Source organism: Lathyrus oleraceus, chromosome 5, assembly GCF_024323335.1.
Source record: "Lathyrus oleraceus cultivar Zhongwan6 chromosome 5, CAAS_Psat_ZW6_1.0, whole genome shotgun sequence".
Lineage (NCBI taxonomy): Eukaryota > Viridiplantae > Streptophyta > Magnoliopsida > Fabales > Fabaceae > Lathyrus > Lathyrus oleraceus.
In genome coordinates this window covers 50,807,476-50,833,043 of record NC_066583.1, presented here as the reverse complement: position 1 = coordinate 50,833,043, position 25,568 = coordinate 50,807,476, and positions in this window count along the sequence as shown.

Here is a 25,568-nt window from a genome sequence, read left to right as displayed (position 1 = left end):
TTGTAATACTTGTTTTACATCACTGCTGTGATTGAGGGGGAGTGAGTAGGATCTCATATCTAAGAGTTCTTAGGTAGAAGTCACACGGGTAGAGATTAGGTAAAAAGACTGTAACTTGAAGTTGTTTACTGAGAGTCTTTGAACTAATTCTGTTTAGTGGATTTCCTTCCTGGCTTGGTAGCCCCCAGACATAGGTGAGTTTGCACTGAACTGGGTTAACAATTGCTTGTGTCTCTTGCATTACTATTCTTTATATTTTATCCTGTTTATATTGTTCAGATATTAGTGTCGTGAAATTACCTTCGACATCTCATATCTGATACCATAATTTCAATTGGTATCGAAAAAGGCATCCTGCTCTGGTTCTGGGTGAGATCTAGGGACGTTACTTTCTGGTACTATGGATAGAGACGGAGGATCTGTTCACAGACCACCTATTCTGGATGGATCCAACTATGACTACTGGAAACCTCGAATGGTAGCCTTCCTGAAATCTTTGGATAATAAGGCTTGGAAGGTTGTTTTAACAGGCTGGGAACATCCAGTTATTACAAAGGAAGGAGAAGTTACAACTGAGAAGAAGGCTGAGGAACAATGGACCAAGGAGGAGGATGATCTAGCCCTTGGGGATTCTAAAGCATTGAATGCTATATTCAATGGGGTTGATAAGAACATCTTCAGATTGGTGAACAATTGTGAGGTGGCTAAAGATGCTTGGAATATTCTCAAAACCACTCATGAAGGCACCTCTTGAGTGAAAATGTCTAGACTACAGTTGCTCAATACCAAGTTTGAAAATTTGAGGATGAAATAAGATGAAAATATCCATGAATTTCATATGAATATCCTTGAAATAGCTAATGCCTCAGGGGCCCTGGGTGAGAAGATGTCAGATGAAAAACTAGTGAGGAAAATACTTAGGTCACTTCCTAAGAGATTTTCCATGAAGGTGACAGCCATAGAAGAGTCTCAAGACATTTCCAATATGAGAGTGGATGAGCTAATTGGATCCCTCCAAACATTTTAGTTGGGAATCTGTGATGGATCTGAAAGAAAGTCAAAAGCATAGCCTTTATGTCAAACACTAAAGAGAAAGAGGAAGAAAGTGGTCAAGATACTGATGAAGATCTGGCAAATGATGTAGCATTATTGGGAAGACAATTCAATAAACTTCTGAAAAAAGATGGATGTAAGGTCTAAGTCTAATGTCAAGAACATCTCATCTGACATCAGTACGTCCAATAATGCTGGAAGAAGAACAAGATCTGATGAAAAGTCCAAAGAAGGAAAACGAGTTCAGTGCCATGAATGTGATGGGTATGGACACATTAGAGCTGAATGTGGGACCTACCTCAAGAAACAGAAGAAGAGTCTTGCTGCTACTTGGTCTGATGAAAGTGAAACAGAAGAGTCTGCAAATCTTGTGACTGCCTTGACTGGAAGATAGGGTTCTGATGAAGACTCAAGTGATGATGAAGTAACCTTTGATGAGTTAGCCACTACCTACAGAAAGTTGTGTCACAGAAGTGAAGAAGTGTGTCAACAAGTTGAAAGTCAGAAGAAAGTGATAACACAACTGGAGAATGAGAAGGAAGAACACTTGGAAACCATCTCTAAGTTGAAGATTGAAGCAATGTTCTTGAACTCCAAACTGGATGAGATGACAAAGTATGTCAGAATGCTAAATAATGGATTTGACACCTTAGACAAAATTCTCCAGATTGGAAAAATGGCAGGAGACAAGTCTGGCCTTGGGTTCAATGAATCCAAACCTGAGTGTAGTCACACTGATAGCAAACCAAAGATGTCACATCATGTGTCACAACATCATAAGGGAAGACATCATAAATGAAAACACCAAAGATGGAGATGTCATTACTGTGGAAAATTTGGTCATATAAAACCATTCTGCTTTAAGTTGTATGGCTATCCTAGTCCTTCTCATCATCAACCTAGACCCAAACATCACATCACTGTCAACAGAAAACAATGGGTTCCTAGGACTGGTGTTACTAACCTAATAGCTCACACTTCCTTCAGAGTTTCAGCCAAAGAAGACTGATATTTTGACAGTGGATGCTCCAGACACATGACTGGAAACAAAAACCTGTTAACTGACCTTCAGCCTCATGCCACCAGCTATGTAACCTTTGGTGATGGAGCAATGGGTGAAATCAAGGGGATTGGAAAGCTAAACTGCCATGGAGTCCCTAACCTTGACAATGTTCTACTTGTTAAAGGACTGACTGCAAACCTAATAAGCATCAGTCAACTATGTGACCAAGGTCTAACTGTAAACTTCACAAAAACTGAATGTCTGATTACTAATAAAGAAAATGAAGTGATCATGAAAGGAGCCAGGTCTAAGGACAACTGCTATATGTGGAGTTCTCAAGAAACTGGTTATTCATCAATGTGTACTCTAGCCAAAGAAGAAGAAGTGAAGATATGGCATCAAAAATTGGGCCATCTGCATCTTAAAGGAATGAAAAGGATTATATCTATTGAAGTTGCCAGAGGAATTCCAAACCTAAAGATTGATGAAGGAAGAGTTTGTGGGGAGTGTCTGTAACACCTCAAAATTTGCCCTCCTCTCTTGGGACTAGCTTAGCATATTGCATTTCATTTTTAGGACATTAGTCATTGCATATTGCATATCATGTGGAAACATTGAGCAAGTCATCCTCCTAAGTCTTGATCAGAAGATAAAGAGGTTAAAGGATTCAAGCCTGATGGTTTCATGAATTGATCACTAGCCATCTGAGGGTTTGTGATTCAATTAGGGTTTCTTGGTTCCTCAAAGAGATTGATCATTATCTTGGTTGAAGTGATACATCATCATCATCAAGGTTCATGGTGCCTGATCAGATTCCTTGGGATTAGGGTTTTGACCTCTGGTCAACCCTAATCAGTTGACTTATGTCTATCAGGGTTTTTTTCAAGGAGATGAGTTCATATGGCCTGGGGATCATTTTGAAGTGGTTTGATCAAGCATTGAAGGTTCCAAGTTCATCAGTCAATGAAATTCATCTATCAACTGAAAAAGTCAACCAAAGTCAACTGTGCATTCGATCATGGATTTGAAGGTGGGAGGTGGTTAGAGATGCCTCATTCATGTCCATACAAGTCTCATTTGACATGGCGAACATCAACAATGAAGAATTTGAGGTCAGATGAAAACTTTCCAAAAATAGTAAGTGACCTGTAATTTGGAATTGCCAAAAATGGAAAGGTCTTCTCCTCAAGTTTACATCACCAAAAATGCTTCAAATGGAATTTTGTTGAACATGAAAGTTGTAGATATTGCTCTCACCTTTCCAAAAAGTCCAAGAACATCCATTTCCCATGTGTGGTTAGCAAGTTATGGATCAATCTTTGCCAAGTGAATTTGAACTTCAAGAAGGCATAACTTTTTAACCATAAGGCCAATTGGGATGGTTCTTTTTGCAACATTCCCATTTTGACATGAGCTATCCAAATCATGCATTACATTTCATCAATTCTCATCACAAAAATATTGGCATTTTCCTTTGAATTTCATTTGAATTTTGGAGGGAAAAGTCTAATTTGAAAACTATGCATTGTCCACACATTCCATCATGTGCATTTGGCTCCAAATGGATTTTTCAGGTGAATTAAGCACAAACTCGTGTACTGTAGCATTCATTTACATGCATATAGGGTGAATTGACCAAATTGGCATAACACTTGCATTTCACTTAATCTAATTGCATTTGGTTAATTATGATTAAAAGCTTCATTAGTCCACCATATATATAGCATAATCATAACAGAAACACAATTAACACTTCATTTGGTTCAGATCTAGATCTACTTGCAATTTTCACCATTTTGCTCTCTCACTTTTTTCTGCAAGTTTCTTCAAATCCTTTGCTATTTCCTCGATTGAATCATCATCTACAATCATAACTGAGTTGGATTGAAGCAAGACTGCAAGGATTTCGAGCTGATTTTTGAGCTATTAAAGCAAGCTTCCATTCATGGCAGTTGAAGGTTTCTGCACTATCGAGCACAATTGAGCCTTGATTCTTCATTCACTCACTCACATAAGCATTGGAGAGCAACTGTTTCAACATCACAAGGCCTGAAAACTACAGATCCAGTTCTGCATCTCTTTGAAGGTTAGGATTCGAATCTTGTAATTCTTGAAATTGTGATATGCATGTGGTAGATCTTTCCATGCTGAGCTTTGTATCGTGTATTTTCGTCAAGAATTGACTTAGTTATGTTGAATTTAAGTTTGATACACAAAACTTCTTTTGCTCGATCCAAGCTTGTTAGTGAAAATTAGGTTTAAATGAGCTTAGATTGTTGATGTGCCTTGAGAGACGAGTGTGATGATATGTTCATTGTTGATTTCTGGTATAATTGTTCATAATCTGGAAAATTCGTGAAGAACATTGCATGAACCTGTTAGATGCCCAAAAGTGCTTATTTGAGCTATCATATGTGGGCATCGTTCACTCTTTTGCCTTGCTAAAATTGCCAAAATCACATTTATTTTACATGGAATGCGTACATTGATAAACAAGCTTGGTGCCTTTGATGTGTTTGTTATTGTGCAGGAAAGGCATGAATTAATTGATAATAAAGACACAAGAGAATTGGCAAAGGAACCAAAGCAAAGGAGCATTTCATCTGCCAGCTCGCTAGGCGAGGATGTGGCGAAGCAAAACCTTCGCTAGGCGAGCTCCTGGCGAAAGGCTCCAGTAAATTGGTTAATTAATTCGCTAGGCGAACTGAAGGCGAAGTGGCAGCGAATTCAGTCTGTTTTGGTGAAATGAGCAGCCAGCACTAGCTCGCTAGGCGAGGCTCTAGCGAGTCCCCAGCGAGCATTCCAGTAGCAAAACCTCTCAACCTCGCTGGGGCGAAGGTTGAAGCGAGTTCTTCGCTAGGCGAAGGTCTGTTCGCTAGGCGAACATGACAGTTCCACAGGCCCAGTTTTCTCTGGGCGCAGGGGCATTTTGTGCCCATTTTTGGCCTTCGCTAGGCGAGCCATTCTGCTCGCCTAGCGAACGTGACAGTTCTGCACTTGTCTATAAGTAGCAGGTGCCACTTTTTGAGGCCAGACCACTTTTTACCAACTTTTCCATCTTTTGTACTTTCTCTTAGATATTTTACAGCATTGTTAGGAGGGATTTTTGGATGCCCTAATCTCATTTTTTCTTCATCTAGCAACCATCTTCCACAAAAAGAAGGTGGATTCCCATCCAACTTCGATCATTCGACTTGGATGTTGATCAACCCTCTTTTCTTACTTGCCGACCAAGCTACCATGAAAATGAGTAGCTAAGTCTCCATTTGTCAAGGTTAGATGTAGGTGATTTCCAAGCTTTGTGTGTAAATGTAAGGATCCTCATTTGTAAACTCTTTAACGGTAAATATATGATGAAAACTTTGTTTCTATTTAAAACTCTTTGTGTTGGTATTTGATCGAGAGATGTTTACCGATTCTTGACCTAGGTTTTCATCCAAACTTGTTTGTTAGCTAGAGATAGTAACGAATGATTTTGTTCACCATAAGGTTGAACCAAAACGTTGTCTTTTTGATAGATTGTGTTCGAGAGAAACAATGGATCAAAATGACAAAACTCACAATGGGTGTTCGAGAGAAACGCATTGAGAGGACTTTGTGAAATTATTTATCATCTAAAGGAGTTTATAATATTGTTGACCGTGCAAAAACATGCAAAGCAAATGTAATCATTGAAACCTAACTTTGACAATATTTCTCATATTAATCAAAACGTAACTTTTACCGCAATTAATTACTTTGTATGCAATATAACTTGATTAAAACCCAAAACCCTAGTGTTACATTAAGTTAAGATTAATTCAACCATTGAACGGCAAGCATATCTTACAATCTCTGTGGATACGATAACAAAACCCGACACTTAAAAACTGTTTCAACAGAACCCTAGAATTTTCATTTCCAGAAGTAATTTGATCCATGAGCGCGCATGTTTGCATGTGATTTTCTGTTTATCACCATGCATTGGTACACCTGGCAATGGCTTGGCTGATTCATTGGTCACGAGCGCGCGCCAGTCCATGTAGATTTAATGAAACGGAGCGTTTCATGATGAAACACGCTCCAAATTCAAATGTTCCCTCAGATCGATTCTTGGCTCCAGCAATTTCACATTTGGCCTTTGGCATTTTTTCACTTTATGCTTCCATGTTCATGTATGCCATCTCATGTGATTTTTAATTTTTTTCCTTCATTCAAAAATCCATATCTTCATGAATAATTGTCCAAATGAGATGAGGTTTTTTGCATGATGTTCCTCATGATGTCTACTATTTTATGATGATTTTTCCATAAATTGTGCACGCATGGATTTTTATTTTGCCTAGAGAATGTTCATACATGTGTTATCTTGTACCTCCTTTGCCATTTTGATTGTGAAATGATGAGTTTTGATCCAATGATTTTGAACCTTTGCATGCTTAAAATAGACACCTTAATGGTCATTTTGGTATAGAGTTTGTATTTTTCTCATGTCTGGTTGTTGACTTATGATCTGATTAATGAAGGTGTGACAATGTGTGTCATACCATTTCTTGCTCAACTTGTTGATTTTCTTTGCCATGCCAAATAAATACCATTTGATGTGATTTTTTGCATGACGCTACTTCTGGATGTTAGGATTGCTTGTGAATTTTCTTGGAATTTTTGGATTCATTTTTGATTTGTTTGGGATTTTCTTTGCTGGTTGACCATTTGTGGACTTTTGATGAGTTGTGAACTTAGATGATTTGTGAAATGCTTGATGTTTGTCATATGAGCTTGAATTTTTGCACATTGATTCTAGACACTTTGAAGTTTATGGTGGCTTTGATTGGATGTTTTTATCATGTTTGGGTTCTGTTTTAGGCTTGTGTGAACTTGATGCACCATTTGATGCCTCATTTGAGCTTGTTTTTCTTACCATGACTTGATGAATTTGATTACCATGCTTCTGCTTGTCCAAATGATTTGAATTTTGGTAGGATAATCATGTGATGTGTGCTGTTTAGCCATGATTTTTCTTGAGATTTATTGAGCCATTTTTGAAATAATATGGATTTGTTCATTCTGTTGCTTCAATGAGCTTTGAAATTGCATGCTTTGCCATGATTGCTTTGTGAAATGAAATTGGTTGATGCTATTGACATGGGACCACTTGGATATTGTTCTTAATTGATTGAGCTTGATTCTTGACAATTTTCATGTTCTGTTTTGAATTATTTCTCCCTCTTTGACCCTAGGCCTTGTCCTAGTGGTTGGTGCTTATGTTTGAGCTTTGTTTTCAGGATAAGAAGCATATGGCCTTGAGGAGATTGATTCACATTGCTTAAAGTTGGTTGATTGTTGAATGTTGACTAACCTTAACTTGCTTTGTAGGTTGCTTTTAGCTCCTTTGAGATGAGCTTGTGCCTTGCACCTTGTTGCTTTGTGTGTTTGATTATTGTTTGACTGTGTCTGTTGACTATTCTGTTTGACTTTTTGAGTTGAATACTGACTGAGTTAGATTGTTTTCAGGTACATTAGTTGCTTAAGTTCAATTTGAACTTGCTTGTGCTTGGTTGCTTAACCAATTAGGTATAACCTCTCTTCTCCATGTAGTCTGGAAGACCTGGCCTGTTATGTGGCCAGGCACCTGTCTGAAGTCCTCCTTAAGAGGTAATGTCTTTGTGTGTTTATCTTTGTGCTAAGCAGGAAAAGTCCTTTGATAAGGCAATTGGCAGATACAAGAGATGTGTAGTCCATCTCCTGCTATTCAGTGTGTCATCCCTTGGCTCACATTACATGTTGATGCCTTGTGGATCTTAACCCAAGATCTATAGAGTCTAATTATTGTAGAGAGAGTTCCAACTTTCTGAACTCCCGCACCTTCTATTATTCAAAGCTCTCCCAGGCCAGGGATAAGAGCTGTGAGGCACACCCCTCACTTCCTATTTCATCTGCTTCACCCTAACTCTCAATGTTAGGGTTAAGAGCTAACATCACCCTGATACAGTGGCTTGTTTGTCGAGGTTGACATGACCCCTTGACTAAAGCCTAACCCTGTGTGAGCCCACTTTGTTTGTATATAGTGTGTGCTATTTGTGTGTATGCTTGCTCTTGTGCTTTGCTTGTGCTGTTTAGGTTTAGCTTGCTCCCTGTGCAAGTTAGCTAGAAACCTTAACCTAGGACCATGGTGAATTTGCATGATAACTATTAGGCTCGAGTCAGACTCCCTTCTAGTTTGTCATTTCCCAGTCTCTGGTTAGGTTAGAAGTTCTTTCCCGTTCAGGGGAACTACGTCGCCCTGATCCTCATACCAGATGAGGTACGTAGGCAGGAGACCGTACGAGGTCTCTCCGGGCACCCTTTTTCTTTTTGTGTGTGTTTGCTTGACAGTTGCTAGGCTCGAGTGCCAGACTCCTTAGTAACTTATTGTGTGTTAACCCCTCTTGTGTGTTAGGAGATGGACGTAAGGCCAGCGATTGGCTGTCCGTATCCTATTGGTGTGTTTGTTGGTTCGGAGGCTGATGTAAGTCCAGCGATTCGCGTTCGGTTTCCATGTTTGCCTGTTTGTGTGGAGTCTGACGTAAGCCCAGCGATTGGCAGTCGGTTTCCTGTGTTTGTGTTTTTGTTTGGCGTGCGTGAGCCGAACTACGGCAGCTCTGATTCTCATTCCAGATGAGATACATAGGCATAGGATGCGATATCCTAGCGAGCTCTTTCCCTTCTTATCCCACCTGTGTTTCTTTCTAGTGTGAGTGTGCATTCTTTTGAGCAGCGTTTAGCAACCTTCTTCTATTCTTTTGAGCGTGGATCCTATCGAGTACGATGGATGCGTAGGGGTGCTAATACCTTCCCTTCGCATAACCGACTCCCGATCCCATCTCTCTCTGGTCGCGAGACCATGTCTTTTCCAGGTTTACTTCGAGCGTTTCCTTTCCCTCTTTTGGGATAAATAACGCACGGTGGTGGCTCTGTGTTTGTTTTGTTTTAGCCCGCCGGTTGTTTTTCGCAGATGCGACAGCTGACGACTCTGCTGGGGATCATAGAAGTTGACCTATTGCTGGTCCATCTTCCCTAAGCGAGTCTCTCCTAGCGTTCTAGGATAGTTTAGGTTGCTTGTGCTGCTATTTATTGCATTGATTATTCTTTTGTGTATATATTTGCATAAATATTTGCATGCATCATACTATCATTCAGCTGTCCTTTGTACAGGTGGTTCCTCTGTTTTGGGGTGGTTGTTCTGAGTGGGGCTAAAACCCAGGCCCGAGTATACACCTAGGATTAGCGTGGTCTCATGTTACCTTTCATGTTAGGTCAACATGTTTTGGGCGACGTGACATACCACAAGCCGGACGAGGTTTATTTGAGAGTGCTCTTCCTTTGTGGAGTATCCGCTCTGGTTGAGTCATCTCATCTGAGCTATTGACTTGGGTGACCGATCTTTCCCGGATCTTTGGATTAGACGATCTTAAGAGAGCTGCAACGGCAAACCCAAAAGGGCAAACCCGTTGAGTATCTTTGCCCGATTGTCGAGACCATTATCCGCCTTAGGATGACCTGATTAGAATTCACCTGTGAAGGGAGGGTTGATTCTTACAGATGCATGTTCTGGTGGTGACTTTGATGGTGACTATTGGTTCCGTTGATCAGAGTCCTATTTATAAGTCGGATTTATGGATTTATTTCCGAGACGCCGGAGTGTTGTCCGTGTTATTTATCAGTGGGGATCCGTTTATTTCAGGATTCCCCGGGCTGGTTCAGATGATTTTGTGGTTATCAGATCAGTGGTCCTCTGGTGATGATGGTGACGTATCTTCCAGTTCCGTTTATTTCGGAACCCAGAGTTGGATTTGTGATTGCTCAGTAGCGCAGATGGTTGTGATCAGTTCAGAGATCAGGTTTCAGTGCAACAAATGTTCAGATGACTTGGAGGATGGCACAATGCATTGCATTCATACATCAGCATCATTCACATTTTGCATTTATCTGCATCTAACTCATGTTTATCCATATGCAGGGACATTCTTGATTGAGATCCTGGTTGAGAGACTTCTTTGCTCCAGACATGAGGACCGGTTTGAAGGACGATGTTGTCTACAGTTTCTTCGACCCAAAGATCAGTGTGTTGAGAGATATGATAGCATTGATTACACCCGACCATGTGGGGATGTTCCGAGAGGCATACGGTGGTATTCTGAAGTTGGTTTTCAGGCTCACAGACAGTGATAAGAGTGCCATTCATACTCTTCTCCAGTTCTATGACCCGGGCCTGAGATGCTTCGTTTTCCCGGATTACTTATTGGGGCCTTTGATGGAGGACTATGCCAGCATCCTGGGTATTCAGATCCGAGATCAGATTCCATTCTATGTCACTAGGGGGGAACCTGATGTTGCTGAGATCTCTCGTGCTCTTTATTTGAGCCCAGAGGTGACAAAGGGGGGTTTGAAGGAGAAGGGAAAGCTGCCTGGTTTTCATCTGAGTTTCTTGGAGGCTAAAGCCAAGGAGCATGCTGCTTTGGGTAATTGGAAGATTGTCTGTGCTTTGATTGCTGTGAGCATTTATGGGACCATCTTGTTTCCTAATCAGAAGAGCTTCGTGGACCTTAATGCCATCAGGTTGTTTATGCAGAGGAATCCCATTCCTACTCTGGTTGGAGATGTCTATTACTCGATCCATAATCGGAACGAGAAGCGGCGTGGGGGATTGATCCGATGTTGTGCTCAGCTGCTGTACAAATGGTTCATGGGGTATTTGCCTTCCCGAGGTGCTTTTGCTTCTCTTGATCCTACGGTCAAGTGGTCAGTCAGATTGATGGGTTTGCGGGCCAAAGACATAGCTTGGACTCACAACGGTATGGCTGGACGAGATTTCATTTACAGTTGTGGAAGTCTTCCCAATGTGCCTCTTATAGGAGTTCAGGGTTGCATTAATTACAACCCGGTGCTTCTTAGGAGACAGATGGGGTTTGCTGTGGAGGGTCCTCCTCTTGGACGAGAGATTCAGGAGTCTTTCTACTTCTCGATTGAGGGTAATCAGGCCAAGTTGAGGCAGGTGTTGGATGAGTGGCGTGACATTCAGAGAAAGGGCAAGGTTCCTTTTGGCAAGGTCAACAACATGTCTTTTCCTCCATTTGATGACTGGCTTAGGAAGAGGATTGAGCTCACACATCTACCATTTCCAGGAGGTGATCCTTGGTGTCCTATGATTGAGGGTCCGTGTTCTTCTGTCAGTATGGAAGAATTCCTTGAGATGAAGAAAGCCAGAGATCAGCTGCAAGCGGAGAAGACCGAATTGGAGATGAGTGTTGCCATGATTCAGATAGCTAATCAGGAGATCAAAGGGAGGATGGAAGATCAGGATAAGCGACATGCCCTGGAAGTGAAGCGCTTTGAGATAGATACCGCTTATTATGGCAAGGTCAGCCAAGCATTAGAGTCGTCGACAAAGGAGCATGACATCACCAAGGAGAGGTTGGCTAGAGCTTCGAAGGTCATTGAAGATGAGAAGAGGAGGCAAATCCTCGTGAGGGATCAGAGAGATGCCAGAGCCAAAATCATTGCTACAGATTGGGAAGCTGAGAAAGCGAAGATCATTGCTGAGAGAGATCACTACATATCAGAGAGAGATCATTACTTCAGACAGATGAAGATTCACCAGAATGAGATAGGGAGATTGCAGCAGGAGAACACTGAGCTCAGGTTTGCCGTGAAGTTTACCAAGATGGTAGATGATGCGGAGCCATCTGCGGGACCTTCTTCAGTGTAGCCTCTTGTTATCATTTGTGTTGGATTACCGTCAGGCCTGTTGACGGAATTCACTTGTTTGTATTTTCTTTCTGATTCTGGAGAATTGTATTTGATTTGTATCAGCTTGATGTATGACTGTGGCACTTATAGTGCACTTTTGATATGCAATGGTTATTTTCATTCAGTGATTGGTCTTCAAGCTTTATTTGCTTTCCTGTATGCACTCACACAGCACACACATGGTTGGGTGGTATTTTGCTAAATCATATATCTCTGATCTGTGTGATGAAATCAAATGATGAATGTCAGAATATTGCTGTCGGATTATTATCTGTCTCGATGAAGCCAGGATCGAAAGACAGAATGTTCCTCATGTGAATATACATTGCATTCATGCATGATCATAATAACTTGTTTTCTATTTTGCAGGTTTCCGTTGCTAACGTGCTTGATTGTTTCAGGAATCATTCCTCGTGCTCGTAGAGTTGTACCTTTGCACTCAACACGTCCTCACAGATACTTCACCAGGCGCAACACTCCTAGACTGATGGATCTACCTAATACTGATGTTCTCGAGCTGAAGGAGAAGATGAACGAGCTGATTAATATCATGCAAGGGTTTGCCGTAGGGCAGAAAGCGCTTGCTGATAAAGTAGAGAAGCTCGAGCGGGCTTCAGCTGCCAACAGTGGTGTCAACCTGGATGGAGTCTCCAACCAGGGGCTTGGTGGTTCTAGGGATGGTGGAAAGAGGACAACTGTGGGCGTAGTGAATAATGCTGGTGGTTTTGGTGCTGCCACAGGTGGTGGACCCAGTCAGATGGGTAATAATATGAAGGATAGTCTGTTTCCTCCGTTCTTTGGGGTTGAGGATGATAGGGAGGAAGACCGAGAAGCTGATCAATTCTCCATGCATAATGAGCCGTTTGGTCAATACGGTGTCCAACCACCGAATAAGGAGATCCAGTTGCTGGCGGAAAAAATCAGGGCTCTCGAAAGCTATGCCACTCCCGGGGTTGTGAATATGTCGAATATGGGGCTGGTCGAGGGGATTGTGATCCCACAGAAGTTCAAGGCGCCCGCATTTGATAAGTACAATGGGAGTTCCTGCCCAGAAACTCATCTTCAAGCTTTTGTCCGCAAGATCTCCGCATACACGATGGATCAGAAGTTGTGGATGTACTTCTTCCAGGACAGTCTGTCCGGAGGATCCCTGGAGTGGTACACCAAGCTGAAGTCTTCTGATATTAAGAGCTGGCAAGATCTTGGCGACGCATTCTTTAAACAGTATCAGTTCAACGCTGATATGGCTCCTAGTCGTACCCAGCTGCAGGGTATGTCTCAAAAGCCGAGTGAAGGGTTTAAAGAGTATGCGCAAAGGTGGAGGGAGTTGGCTGCCAGAGTTCAACCTCCATTGGTGGACAGGGAGATGTCTGACTTGTTTATGGGTACCCTTCAGGGGACGTTTGCTGAGAGGATGGTCGGATGCCCGGTTACTAACTTCGCTGATATAGTGGTGGCTGGGGAGAGAATTGAAAGCTGGTTGAAGCTGGGTAAAATCCAGGGTGGTAATGCTTCGTCATCAGGATCGAAAAAGCCCTTCGGAAATGGTCAGAGGAAAAAGGAGGGTGATACCAGTGCGGTGTATTCCCAAAGAGGACAGAGTAGGGATCGTTACTTTCAGCACACTGCTGCGGTAACTATTCCTGCTGATAATTAGCCTGCACAACAGCAACAGCAACAGCAACCGCAACAACAAAGACCGCCGTTTCAGCAAAGACCACAGAGGGCCAGGTATCAAGTCAGAGGGAGAATGAATGACCGTCAGTTCGATAGGCCACCTGTGACCTACTCTTTCTTGTTGAAGAAGCTGAAGGATCTGGGGTTGGTACAGTTGAGAACTTTGGCTCCTTTGAGATCTGATCAGAGGCCAGCCAGTTTTGATGAGAATGCAAAGTGTGAATTTCACTCAGGTGCTCCTGGGCATAATGTGGAAGACTGCAAAGCTTTTAAGCATGTGGTTCAAGACCTGGTGGATTCAAAGGCGACCAACTTTGCACCGTCTCCCAATGTGAATGCTAATCCCATGCCTGTGCATGGTCAGATGGGGGTGAATGCAATCTCTGAGGAAAGCAGAATCGGGTTGTTGTCTATGGATCAACTGAAGACTCCGTTGGCTGAGGTCAAGAGACGATTGATGGAGAATGGGGTCTTTCCGGGCTGTGATGTCGGTTGTGCTGCGTGCACTATTGCTCCTGACGGGTGTATACTCTTGAGGGAGGCTGTCCAGAGGCTGATGGATGAAGGAAGTCTCCGGTTTGAGAAGGCTGGTTTGGGGAAGGAGGATGTCTCCACCATAACTATCTACTTTGATCCGGTTGATTTGTCAACTCTGGCTGAGGCGGCTCCAGTTACTATCACGGTACCTGGACCAATTCCCTATGACAAAGATGATGCCGTGCCGTGGCATTATGGTGGAGAGGTGTACTGTAACGGAGAGAAAGTGGAAGATCAAATTGCAAGTGAAACCACCGTTTCAAAGGTGGATAATGCCGGACCCAGTGGTTTCACTTGCAGTGGAAGGTTGTTTGCTCCTGATACCTTGAGAGGTGGGGAGGGAGAAAAAGAAAAGAAAGAAAAGGCCGAGGCTTTAGCCAGGGCGAGGGGAAAACAAGTAATCAATGAAGGTACTCCTGTGGTGACACCGGCGCCTGGTGGGTCGGAGAAAGAACTTGATGATGAAGCGGAAGAATTTTTAAGAATCATCAAGAAGTCTGAGTACAAGCTTGTTGACCATCTGCAGCAGACCCCATCTAAGATCTCGATCTTGTCATTGTTGCTGAGCTCTGAGGGGCATAGAGAGGCTTTATTGAAAATACTGAAGAAAGCCTATGTTCCTCAGGAGATCACGATTAATCAGTTGGAGACGGTGGTGTCTAATGTTCATGCCAGCCATGGGCTGGGTTTCACCGATATGGATCTGACTGTGGATGGGAGGAATCATAATCGGGCTTTACACATTGCTATGGAATGTAAAGGGGTTGTGCTTTCGCATGTGTTGGTTGATACCGGCTCCTCATTGAATGTGTTGCCAAAGAAAGCCCTGGCAAAGCTGAATTGTGAAGGTTTGATCCTGACGCCCACTGACCTGATAGTAAGGGCTTTTGATGGTTCGAAGCGGGCTGTGTTCGGAGAGGTTGAGCTCCCAGTGAAGATTGGGCCTGAGGTGTTTAAGTCGGTATTCTACGTCATGGATATTCAGCCGGCATACAGTTGCCTGTTGGGTCGCCCGTGGATTCATGCTGCTGGGGCAGTGACTTCGACTTTGCACCAGAAACTCAAGTATATCTGGGGTGGGCAGGTCGTCACCGTTTGTGGAGAGGAGGACATCTTCGTCAGCCACCTTTCATCATTCAAATACGTGGAAATGGACGGTGAGATATGGGATACCCCGAGTCAAGCATTTGAAACCGTCAAGGTGGAGAATGCTCTTTTTGCCAGAGAAGAGGAGAAACCGTCCATTTCTTCATATAAGCAGGCCGCTGAGGTGGTAAAGAGTGGGGAAGCTCCTGGTTGGGGGAAGGTGATGGACATCTCCGCCAAGAAAGACCGCTTCGGAGTGGGTTATCAGCCTGGCAGAGGCTCATCTGGACAAGGTAGAGGACGTCGTACGTCATTCACATTCACCAGTGCTGGAATGCTGGATCCAGATCACATCTGTATGGTGGATGGAGAAGTTGACAGTGACTGCGAGATGGATCAGTGGATAAAGCCGTGCGCGCCAGGGATGGGAGTCCAGAACTGGAAGGCTGAAAAGATCATCACTGTCACTCTACTCGAAGAGTAATAATTTCTTGTTTTCAATTTTATCTGCATGGAAGCCTTACGTTTTGCCCGAAACGTAATGGTTCATTGTAAGGGCCACCTCATGTCATTTTGCAACTTTTCGCATCATAAATAAAAGGATGTTTTTCAATCAAAAGCGGTGTTCCCTGTTTTTTCATTTATTTTTGCAGTTTAAAAAACAAAATAAAAATGGCAATGTTTTCATTTTTCTTTTTCAATTTGTCTCGCTCCGGTTCTAAAGCAATGCATGAATCAACATTCATGCAGATGCGATCATTCGCCGGATCTCATTGATAACAATCCTGTTACACCCTCATATGACTTCGACAATCCGATCTATCATGCCGAAGAAGAAGGCGAAGAAGATTGTGAACTACCGGGGGAATTAGCCAGGTTGTTGAAACAAGAGGAGAAGGTGATTCAGCCGCATGAAGAGCAAGTTGAGACAGTGAATCTGGGTACCGAAGAGGTCAGAAGAGAAGTGAAAATCGGGGCTGCTTTGGAGGCGAGTGTCAAGAGCAGAATGATAGCATTGTTGAAAGAGTATGTCGACATCTTTGCCTGGTCTTATCAAGATATGCCAGGGTTGGATACCGATATCGTTGTGCACAAGCTACCGTTAAGAGCAGACTGTCCTCCAGTGAAGCAGAAGTTGCGCAGAACTCGACCTGAGATGGCCATGAAAATTAAAGAGGAAGTGCAGAAGCAGTGGGATGCTGGTTTCCTTGCTGTCACTAATTATCCGCCTTGGGTCGCGAATATAGTACCAGTCCCGAAGAAGGATGGAAAGGTGAGAATGTGTGTGGACTACCGGGATCTGAACAGATCTAGCCCGAAGGATGATTTCCCATTACCTCACATTGATGTGTTGGTAGACAATACGGCTCAATTCTCGGTGTTTTCCTTCATGGATGGCTTTTCTGGCTATAATCAAATCAAAATGTCGCCAGATGATATGGAGAAAACAACGTTCATCACACCGTGGGGCACTTTTTGTTATAAGGTGATGCCATTTGGTCTCAAGAACGCCGGTGCTACTTATCAGAGGGCCATGGTGACTTTGTTTCATGATATGATTCATCATGAAATTGAATGCTATGTTGATGACATGATAGCAAAGTCCCAAACAGAAGAGGGGCATTTGGTAGATCTGGCCAAGTTGTTCGACCGGCTGAGACAGTTTAGACTGAGGTTGAATCCGAATAAGTGCACTTTCGGGGTGCGGTCCGGTAAATTGCTGGGGTTCATTGTGAGTGAAAAAGGAATCGAGGTTGATCCTGCTAAAGTAAAAGCAATAAGAGAAATGCCTGAACCGAGAACGGAGAAGGAGGTTCGTGGTTTCTTAGGTAGATTGAACTACATTTCACGGTTCATATCTCATCTAACAGCCACGTGTGAACCTATATTCAAGTTATTGAGAAAAGATCAAATGGTCAGGTGGAATAATGATTGCCAAGCGGCATTTGAAAAGATAAAAGAGTATTTGCAGGAGCCTCCGATTCTGATGCCTCCTGTGGAGGGACGACCGTTAATTCTGTACTTGACGGTCCTCGAGGGGTCTATGGGGTGTGTACTGGGGCAGCATGACGAGTCTGGTCGAAAAGAGTATGCCATATACTACCTTAGCAAAAAGTTTACCGACTGTGAAACAAGATATTCACTGCTCGAGAAAACTTGATGTGCTTTGGCCTGGGCTGCTCGCCGACTGAGGCAGTATATGCTGGTTCATACCACTTTATTGATTTCCAAGATGGATCCAATCAAGTACATTTTTGAGAAGCCAGCATTGACCGGACGGGTTGCGAGATGGCAAATGATTTTGACTGAATATGATATACAGTATACCTCTCAGAAAGCAATCAAGGGGAGTGTATTGTCTGATTATCTTGCCCAGCAGCCTATTGAGGATTATCAACCGATGAAGTTTGAATTCCCTGATGAGGACATCATGTTTCTCAAATCGAAAGATTGTGAGGAACCAATCCCGGAGGAGGGGCCTGACCCTGAATCCGAATGGATTCTGATGTTTGATGGAGCCGTTAACGTGAATGGTAGTGGTGTTGGTGCTGTTTTGGTTACGCCGAAAGGATCCCATATTCCTTTTGCTGCCCGGCTAACATTTGAGTGCACCAACAACGTGGCTGAATACGAAGCTTGTATCTTGGGGATTGAAGAGGCGATTGATTTGAGGATCAAGAACCTTGTTATATTTGGAGATTCGGCTTTGGTTGTGAATCAGGTTAACGGAAAATGGTATATGCATCAATCTCATTTAGTTCCGTACCGGGATTATACGAGGAGATTGTTGACGTTTTTCACTAAGGTGAAGATGCATCATGTGCCTAGAGAGGAGAATCCTTTGGCAGATGCTTTGGCTACACTGGCTGCCTTGATTAAGGTGCAGTGGTGGAACCAGTTCCCCAGTGTTGAGGTAGGACGTCTGGATAGGCCGGCTTATGTGTTTGCTGTTGACACAGCGCCTGATGATGAGAAGCCGTGGTATTACGATATCAAGCGCTATCTGGAAACCCAAGAGTATCCTGAGGGAGCATCCAAAAGGGACCGAAAGACTCTGCGGAGGTTGGCCATGGTGTTCTATTTGAATAAGGATGGGGTTTTGTACAAGAGAAATTTCGATTGGGTCTTGCTCAGATGTGTTGATGATAGAGAAGCAAGCCAATTGATGAAAGAGGTTCATGAGGGGTCGTTTGGTACCCATTCCAGTGGGAATGCAATGATAAAGAAGCTGCTAAGGGCAGGTTATTATTGGATGACAATGGAGGCCCAATGTTTCAATTTTGTGCGGAAGTGTCATAAATGCCAGATTTATGCGGATAAGGTGCACGTGCCTCCAAATCCGTTAAGCTTGATGTCGTCTCCGTGGCCGTTTGCTATGTGGGGCATTGATATGATCGGAAAGATAGAGCCTACGGCTTCGAATGGGCATCGGTTCATATTGGTGGCTATTGATTACTTCACCAAGTGGGTGGAAGTAGCCTCTTATACAAACGTGACGAAGCAGGTCGTTGCCAGATTTCTCAAGAGAGACATCATTTGCAGATATGGGGTTCCCGAGAGAATCATTACTGATAATGGTTCTAATTTGAACAATAAGATGATGGCAGAACTGTGCCGGGAATTCAAGATCGAGCATCACAATTCTTCTCCCTATCGTCCGAAGATGAATGGGGCGGTTGAGGCAGCCATTAAGAATATCAAGAAGATTGTGCAGAAGATGGTCGTGACCTATAAGGACTGGCATGAGATGTTGCCGTTTGCATTGCATGGGTATCGAACTTCGGTGCGTACATCTACTAGGGCAACGCCTTTCTCGCTCGTATATGGAATGGAAGCCGTGTTACCGGTTGAGGTTCAAATTCCCTCTTTGAGAGTCCTGATGGACGTAAAATTGCAAGAGGCTGAATGGGTAAGGACCCGGTACGAAGAGTTGAGCCTGATTGAGGAAAAGAGGCTGGCGGCCATCTGTCATGGGCAGTTGTACCAGCAAAGGATGAAGCGTGCTTTTGATCGAAAGGTGCGACCTCGTGTGTATCACGTAGGTGATATGGTGCTGAAAAGGATCCTTCCTCCTCAAAACGATCGAAGGGGCAAATGGACACCCAATTATGAAGGTCCGTTCGTGGTCAAGAAGGTTTTCTCTGGCGGAGCCTTGTTGTTAACGACCATGGATGGCGAGGATTTTCCATCCCCTGTGAATGCGGACGCAGTTAAAAAATACTTCGTATAAAGAGACCCGTTGGACGAAAAGAATAAAATAGTCCAGGCAAAAATGGGCATCCCAGCGAACCGAAAAAAAAATGAATGAAAAGGTTTGGGCAAAAGTTAGGGATAACAATGAAAAAACTGTACACCCAGCAAGTCGAAAACCTGAAAAGGCGCTTGGGCAAAAAAGGGTATCCCGGTGGACTGAAAACCCGAAAGGGCGGTCCAGGCAAAAGAGGGATTGAAAAGAACAACTGCGTCTGGCATGATCGTTTGTACTTTGGTTATGACACATGGATAATCCCCGGCAGGGATCAGTCGGAAACGTCTTTTTCAGAAGGCAGAAAGCACGGAAAGTCTGAGGACATATGGGGTGTAACCGAGTTGGAACTCGATGAGATCGCGGTTTCACATTGCCATTAGGATAGATTTTTTCCTTTTGTGCGCAATTACCTCTTTTCAGGAATTGCTTCCTTTGTATTGCTCAATTTTGAGCCATGCCTTTTCAATCAATAAAATGCATATTCAGTCAAATAATTTTGTTTTTGTTTTCATTACCGCTTTGATTGCAAAAACATCCAATTGTTTGTGATAAAGAATCTTTGCATTTTGAGACATACAGGTCCCTTCCAATGCATGTTTATAAGATTGAAACTTGAAATCTTATTCAGAAGGTTGAGTGACCCAAGTGTTGAATCTCGACACGCCTGGGGCACGGTTTTATCTAACGATCTCTTTTGCAGGTGCTGTTAGGTATTTTCACTCATTTGCAGGTTGTGATGTGGAAACCTTTTGACAAAAGAATCCCCGTTGAGTCCAATCAGGGACAAGAGACTGACGAATGATGAAAAGACGGCGAAGACGTACGACGATCCTGGATATTAATCAAGAAGACTCTTCAAAGTCTGAGATTGAAAAGTCTGTATGAATCCCAGGAGTTCGATTGCCGTCGAGTGCGGAGGAGTCGGGAATACAAGGTGATGAATCAGAAAAGTCCAGATGAGTCTGGGAGTTCTCAAAATTGGAAAGTTGACATTGGATTTGGATGGTGAATACCCTGGTTCGACGAGTCGACTGGTGTTCAGTGCCAGAATTTCCCGATCTCCCCAAGTAGAGTCGGGATGACTAACTCCCCAGCAGATTCAAGGTCTGTGTCTTCCCTAGCAGGGTCGGGATGGTTACCTCCTCAGCAGGTTTAGATCGGTGTTTCCTCAGCAGCCAGGCCCGAAGGTTGTTATTTCCCGGCGGAGGTATCTATTGGTAGTGGTTTCTCCAAGCAGAGCCGGGATGACTAACTCCTCAGCAGATTCAAGGTTTGTGTCTTCCCTAGCAGGGTCAGGATGGTTACCTCCTCAGCAGGTTTAGATCGGTGTTTCCTCAGCAGCCAGGCCCGAAGGTTGTTATTTCCCAGCGGAGGTATCTATTGGTAGTGGTTTCTCCAAGCAGAGTCGGGATTGTTGTATCCCCAGCAAGTCAGAGATTGTTGGTTTCCCCACAGAGTGCGTTGGTGGTTCGTTCCCCAGCGAAGTCCCCGAGCGGATCGGGTGCAGAGGAGGTTTTCCCTGGTGAGGGTGGCCTATTTCCCAGCAGCAGTGTTACTCCCCCAGCAGGGTGGAGATCGGGGTGTTGACGAGTTCCTCAGTAGAGTGCCTCGAGCTCCCCAGGAGTCCCTTGAGGGGGATACCTTTTATGCATTCATCATGTAGATAAGCATAGCATATTGCATAATAAATCGCGTAGCATTTCCATAATTATGGAGCATTACGCTGAAAAAATCAATCATGCATCATTGCAAGCATAAGCTAGTCTCAGACCGTGGTTATTGTTTGAGAGGTGGTTTCGCCAGAAGGTGAAGATGTTACTATGAGGAGTTTGGTATCATGATTCTGAATCAAGGGTATTCAGGCCGAGGTGGGTATTCAGACCAGTTTCTGATTTTCAGGTCGAAGAAGTTTCCAACAATCAGGTTGAAGAACTTGTGGCACTCAGGCCGGTTTCTGATGTTCAGATCGAAGAAGCTTCCGAAGTTCAGGTCGATGCAGCTTGTGGTTTTCAGGCCAATCTTCCGGTATCCAGACCGAAGTGGTGTTCAGACCAAAGTGGCGTTCATGCCAGTTGTTTGGTGTTCAGACCAAGTTTCCGATGTTCAGATCGAAGAAGCTTCCGAAGTTCAGATCGATGCAGCTTGTGGTTTTCAGGCCAATCTTCCGGTATCCAGACCGAAGTGGTGTTCAGACCAAAGTGGCGTTCAGGCCAGTTGTTTGGTGTTCAGACCAAGTTTCCGATGATTCAGATCGAAGAAGCTTCCGAAGTTCAGGTCGATGCAACTTGTGGTTTTCAGGCCAATCTTCCGGTATCCAGACCGAAGGGGTGTTCATACCAAAGTGGCGTTCAGGCCAGTTGTTGGGCATTCAGGCCAGTCTCCCGGTATTCAGACCGATATCAATACTCTCATACCATGATGCTCAGTATCCAGGCTGATGAGAGGCGTTCAGGCCATGGTTATCCCTGTGTTACCATTTATTTTGGTATCCGGGTCGACATTCAGTTTCGGTATTCAGGCCGATTTTCTCCGTACCAGACGGGTGTTCTTCTGTTGGAAATTATTTCTTTGCCGATTCTGACAGGCATTTTTAATTATTTTTCCCATCAGAGTGCAAATTGTTCGTCTGTTCTTGGTATTCAATCACTCTTCACCCTGATCATCTGAAAGCCGAGGCTATTCACATCGACAGGTTCACAGTGGATTGAATAGGGGCAGTTGTAACACCTCAAAATTTGCCCTCCTCTCTTGGGACTAGCTTAGCATATTGCATTTCATTTATAGGACATTAGTCATTGCATATTGCATATCATGTGGAAACATTGAGCAAGTCATCCTCCTAAGTCTTGATCAGAAGATAAAGAGGTTAAAGGATTCAAGCCTGATGGTTTCATGAATTGATCACTAGCCATCTGAGGGTTTGTGATTCAATTAGGGTTTCTTGGTTCCTCAAAGAGATTGATCATTATCTTGGTTGAAGTGATACATCATCATCATCAAGGTTCATGGTGCCTGATCAGATTCCTTGGGATTAGGGTTTTGACCTCTGGTCAACCCTAATCAATTGACTTATGTCTATCAGGGTTTTTTTCAAGGAGATGAGTTCATATGGCCTGGGGATCATTTTGAAGTGGTTTGATCAAGCATTGAAGGTTCCAAGTTCATCAGTCAATGAAATTCATCTATCAACTGAAAAAGTCAACCAAAGTCAATTATGCATTCGATCATGGATTTGAAGGTGGGAGGTGGTTAGAGATGCCTCACTCATGTCCATACAAGTCTCATTTGACATGGCGAACATCAACAATGAAGAATTTGAGGTCAGATGAAAACTTTCCAAAAATAGTAAGTGACCTGTAATTTGGAATTGCCAAAAATGGAAAGGTATTCTCCTCAAGTTTACATCACCAAAAATGCTTCAAATGGAATTTTGTTGAACATGAAAGTTGTAGATCTTGGTCTCACCTTTCCAAAAAGTCTAAGAACATCCATTTCCCATGTGTGGTTGGCAAGTTATGGATCAATCTTTGCCAAGTGAATTTGAACTTCAAGAAGGCATAACTTTTTAACCATAAGGCCAATTGGGATGGTTCTTTTTGCAACATTCCCATTTTGACATGAGCTATCCAAATCATGCATTACATTTCATCGATTCTCATCACAAAAATATTGGCATTTTCCTTTGAATTTCATTTGAATTTTGGAGGGAAAAGTCTAATTTGAAAACTATGCATTGTCCACACATTCCATCATGTGCATTTGGCTCCAAATGGATTTTTCAGGTGAATTAAGCACAAACTCGTGTACTGTAGCATTCATTTACATGCATATAGGGTGAATTGACCAAATTGGCATAACACTTGCATTTCACTTAATCTAATTGCATTTGGTTAATTATGATTAAAAGCTTCATTAGTCCACCATATATATAGCATAATCATAACAGAAACACAATTAACACTTCATTTGGTTCAGATCTAGATCTACTTGCAATTTTCACCATTTTGCTCTCTCACTTTTTTCTGCAAGTTTCTTCAAATCCTTTGCTATTTCCTCGATTGAATCATCATCTACAATCATAACTGAGTTGGATTGAAGCAAGACTGCAAGGATTTCGAGCTGATTTTTGAGATGTTAAAGCAAGCTTCCATTCATGGCAGTTGAAGGTTTCTGCACTATCGAGCACAATTGAGCCTTGATTCTTCATTCACTCACTCACATAAGCATTGGAGAGCAACTGTTTCAACATCACAAGGCCTGAAAACTACAGATCCAGTTCTGCATCTCTTTGAAGGTTAGGATTCGAATCTTGTAATTCTTGAAATTGTGATATGCATGTGGTAGATCTTTCCATGCTGAGCTTTGTATCGTGTATTTTCGTCAAGAATTGACTTAGTTATGTTGAATTTAAGTTTGATACACAAAACTTCTTTTGCTCGATCCAAGCTTGTTAGTGAAAATTAGGTTTAAATGAGCTTAGATTGTTGATGTGCCTTGAGAGACGAGTGTGATGATATGTTCATTGTTGATTTCTGGTATAATTGTTCATAATCTGGAAAATTCGTGAAGAACATTGCATGAACCCTAGAATTTTCATTTCCATAAGTAATTTGATCCATGAGCGCGCATGTTTGCATGTGATTTTCTGTTTATCACCATGCATTGGTACACCTGGCAATGACTTGGCTGATTCATTGGTCACGAGCGCGCGCCAGTCCACGTAGATTTAATGAAACGGAGCGTTTCATGATGAAACGCGCTCCAAATTCAAATGTTCCCTCAGATCGATTCTTGGCTCCAGCAATTTCACATTTGGCCTTTGGCATTTTTTCACTTTATGCTTCCATGTTCATGTATGCCATCTCATGTGATTTTTAATTTTTTTCCTTCATTCAAAAATCCATATCTTCATGAATAATTGTCCAAATGAGATGAGGTTTTTTGCATGATGTTCCTCATGATGTCTACTATTTTATGATGATTTTTCCAGAAATTGTGCACGCATGGATTTTTATTTTGCCTAGAGAATGTTCATACATGTGTTATCTTGTACCTCCTTTGCCATTTTGATTGTGAAATGATGAGTTTTGATCTAATGATTTTGAAACTTTGCATGCTTAAAATAGACACCTTAATGGTCATTTTGGTATAGAGTTTGTATTTTTCTCATGTCTGGTTGTTGAGTTATGATCTGATTAATGAAGGTCTGACAATGTGTGTCACACCATTTCTTGCTCAACTTGTTGATTTTCTTTTCCATGCCAAATAAATTCCATTTGATGTGATTTTTTGCATGACGCTACTTCTGGATGTTAGGATTGCTTGTGAATTTTCTTGGAATTTTTGGATTCATTTTTGATTTGTTTGGGATTTTCTTTGCTGGTTGACCATTTGTGGACTTTTGATGAGTTGTGAACTTAGATGATTTGTGAAATGCTTGATGTTTGTCATATGAGCTTGAATTTTTGCACATTGATTCTAGACACTTTGAAGTTTATGGTGGCTTTGATTGGATGTTTTTATCATGTTTGGGTTCTGTTTTAGGCTTGTGTGAACTTGATGCACCATTTGATGCCTCATTTGAGCTTGTTTTGCTTACCATGACTTGATGAATTTGATTACCATGCTTCTGCTTGTCCAAATGCTTTGAATTTTGGTAGGATAATCATGTGATGTGCGCTGTTTAGCCATGATTTTTCTTGAGATTTATTGAGCAATTTTTGAATTAATATGGATTTGTTCATTCTGTTGCTTCAATGAGCTTTGAAATTGCATGCTTTGCCATGATTGCTTTGTGAAATGAAATTGGTTGATGCTATTGACATGGGACCACTTGGATATTGTTCTTAATTGATTGAGCTTGATTCTTGACAATTTTCATGTTCTATTTTGAATTATTTCTCCCTCTTTGACCCTAGGCCTTGTCCTAGTGGTTGGTGCTTATGTTTGAGCTTTGTTTTCAGGATAAGAAGCATATGGCCTTGAGGAGATTGATTCACATTGCTTAAAGTTGGTTGATTGTTGAATGTTGACTAACCTTGACTTGTTTTGTAGGTTGCTTTTAGCTCCTTTGAGATGAGCTTGTGCCTTGCACCTTGTTGCTTTGTGTGTTTGATTATTGTTTGACTGTGTCTGTTGACTATTCTATTTGACTTTTTGAGTTGAATACTGACTGAGTTAGATTGTTTTCAGGTA